Here is a 3,106-nt window from a genome sequence, read left to right as displayed (position 1 = left end):
GAGATTCTCCTGATGAAGGTGCTGTACGTAACGTTGGATGCTGCTCTGACTTCTTTAAATCAGTAAAATTACCTTTTTTGCTTCCTATTGGACGCTCTACTTCTGGGGTCTGACCCCATGTTACCCCGATTCCCACAGTCCTGAGCGGATTATTTGTCTCAGCTCCCACTCCCGATACTGACCCCTGGAAGTGCATCCCAAGTGGCTGGAGCTGACCCTCTATCGGCCCCTGTATTGGTTCCTCCCTGTTATGTGGCTGTGGTCACTACTCAGAGTTCATGTTGTTACTAATGTAACGGTCTTCCCTGGCTTCTGAGCCTGTTGCCGTAGCAACTCCCCTCTGCTACTCTGTGAGTTGGGCTGCCCCTCCTCCCTCTGCTCCCCTGTGAGTTGGGCTGCCCCTGCTCCCCTGTGAGTTGGGCTGCCCCTCCTCCCCCCTGCTCCCCTGTGAGTTGGGATGGCTCTCCTCCCCCTGCTCCCCTGTGAGTTGGGCTGCCCCTGCTCCCCTGTGAGTTGGGCTGCCCCTCCTCCCCCTGCTCCCCTGTGAGTTGGGATGGCTCTCCTCCCCCTGCTCCCCTGTGAGTTGGGCTGCCCCTGCTCCCCTGTGAGTTGGGCTGCCCCTCCTCCCCCTGCTCCCCTGTGAGTTGGGCTGCCCCTGCTCCCCTCTGAGTTGGACTGCCCCTCCTCCCCCGGCCAATTGGAGCAGCCCTGTCCTTTTCCTGCCACCACACTTCCTCTTTGCACCCGGCAGCCATTGTGAGCAGTCACCTCACCTATCCCCTGGTAAAGTTAATGTCAGTTACCTGTCCCTGATATTTGCTCCCCACCAAGTCCCCCCTTTCTGTTACTATTCTATTACAATAAAGTCTGCAGAAGACAAGAAGGACTCTGTGTGCATCAACAGGGAGTTACGCCAGGGAGTGCGCAAGGTGGGGGGCGCGCAAGGTGGGGGGCGCGCACCCACGGGAGGGGAGAGATTTTCCAGGGGGGGTGTGCAGCAGCTACAGAGGTCCTGCGCTCCCCCCCAAGGCATTTAAATGAAATGCCGGGGGACCGTGCGAGGCCTCTGCAGCTTCTCCTACCTTGTGTTCGGTGACGTGTCGCCATAGTAACAAATGACGCCACAAGGTTACGTGACGTCACGTTGCCATGGCAATGTGACATCACATGACCCCTCTACGTCATTGACGCCGTAGCCGAGCAAGAGGGGGAGGTGCAAGCCGGGAGGTAAGATACGCACGCAGTGACACGCACGCTATGATATGCACGCTATGATACGCACGCTGTGATACGCGCGCAGTGATACGCGCGCAATGATACGCACGCAGTGATACAATGATAAACACACCTCCAACATATACCAGTCCCAATACAGCCCTATTCCAGGGGTCCCCGCCCCCCTCACCCGGGCTAGCAGCGTGCTCCCGATCTCCTGGATCACCGAGTGATTCTCCTGGCGAAGACGCTTCAAGTCATCCAGGAAAACGGCTGCAACGACAGGTAACGCCCGGCGTTAAGGGGGCCGCATGGCACAGGCTGGGGGGGTTTGGGGAAGGGGTGGGGGATTTGGGGGGGGGATTTGGGGGACTCACCATGGGCCTCAATGAGGTCGTCCAGGCTGGGGAAGATGTTCTCCAGCTCCATGGTGGGAATCCACTCCCTCTGCATGGGAAGGTAGAAGACGTCGTGTAACACGCGGAGCATCCGCACGTGGGCGTGCTCTGTGAAGAGGAGCTCTGCGGGGGGGGGGGAGGCACAGGGTTAGGGAGACTACGGGGTGGGGGGGAAGAGACATGGGGGAGAGACATGGGGGGGAGAGACATGGGGGAGAGAGACATGGGGGGGAGAGACATGGGGGGGAAGAGACATGGGGGGAGAGACATGGGGGGGAGAGACATGGGGGGGAAGAGACATGGGGGGAGAGACATGGGGGGGAGAGACATGGGGGGAGAGACATGGGGGGGAGAGACATGGGGGGGAGAGACATGGGGAAGAGACATGGGGGGAGAGACATGGGGGGAGAGACATGGGGGGGAGAGACATGGGGGGGAGAGACATGGGGGGAGAGACATGGAGGAGAGACATGAGGGGGGAGAGACATGGGGGGGAAGAGACATGGGGGGGAAGAGACATGGGGCGGAGAGACATGGGGGGGGAGAGACATGGGGGGTCAGGCATTGAGTCAGACACTGGATTGGGGAAACCAGGAGACGTGGAGACATGGGGGGAAGAGACATGGGGGAAGAGACATGGGGGGGAAGAGACATGGGGGGGAGAGACATGGGGGGGAGAGACATGGGGGGAAGAGACATGGGGGGAAGAGACATGGGGGGGAAGAGACATGGGGGGGAAGAGACATGGGGGGGAGAGACATGGGGGGGAGAGACATGGGGGGGGAAGAGACATGGGGGGTCAGGCATTGAGTCAGACACTGGATGGGGGAAACCAGGAGACGTGGAGACAGAGACCACAACAAGAGGGGGGAGGGGAGAGATGGGGGATCCCCCCCTCGGTCGCCACCGCTCTTACCGTTGATAACCTCCTGCCGCTTGATCTGGCTTTTCTTCAGCCCGAGGAGTGTTTCGGGGGACACGAGTTCCCTCCAGTTGGGGGGTCACTCTCGGGCTCCGGAACGCGCGGCTCAGTCTCCTCAGACTGGGGAAGCAGAAAGGACGGCGGAGCCTCAGCACTCCCCCAGGCTCCGGGCTGCGGGGGGCAAGAGGCAGTCACGTCAAAGCACATATCACACTGCCTGCCACCCCCAGCACACACCGTCTCCCCCCCCAACACACATCTCATACTGCCACCCCCAGCACACACCGTCTCCCCCCCAACACACATCTCATACTGCCACCCCCAGCACACACCGTCTCCCCCCCAACACACATCTCATACTGCCACCCCCAGCACACACCGTCTCCCCCCCAACACACATCTCATACTGCCACCCCCAGCACACACCGTCTCCCCCCCAACACACATCTCATACTGCCACCCCCCCAACACACATCTCATACTGCCACCCCCAGCACACACCGTCTCCCCCCCAACACACATATCACACTGCCTGCCACCCCCAGCACACACCGTCTCCCCCCAACACACA

General features: G+C 60.5%; 1 long non-coding RNA gene across 1 annotated transcript; it reads right to left on the bottom strand.

Moving 5' to 3' along the window:
* Positions 1 to 1,403: 1,403 nt before the first annotated feature.
* Positions 1,404 to 2,620, bottom strand: LOC142483507 (uncharacterized). Its single transcript, XR_012797363.1, has 3 exons — positions 2,530 to 2,620; positions 1,593 to 1,736; positions 1,404 to 1,488 (listed from the first exon to the last, which is right to left on the bottom strand). It is a non-coding gene; the product is annotated as an uncharacterized LOC142483507 (long non-coding RNA).
* Between the last annotated feature and the right edge of the window lie 486 nt (positions 2,621 to 3,106).

Source organism: Ascaphus truei, unplaced genomic scaffold (genome assembly GCF_040206685.1).
Source record: "Ascaphus truei isolate aAscTru1 unplaced genomic scaffold, aAscTru1.hap1 HAP1_SCAFFOLD_3295, whole genome shotgun sequence".
Lineage (NCBI taxonomy): Eukaryota > Metazoa > Chordata > Amphibia > Anura > Ascaphidae > Ascaphus > Ascaphus truei.
The sequence above is the reverse complement of the archived record's forward strand: the minus strand, read 5'-3'. Positions and strand labels throughout refer to the sequence as shown.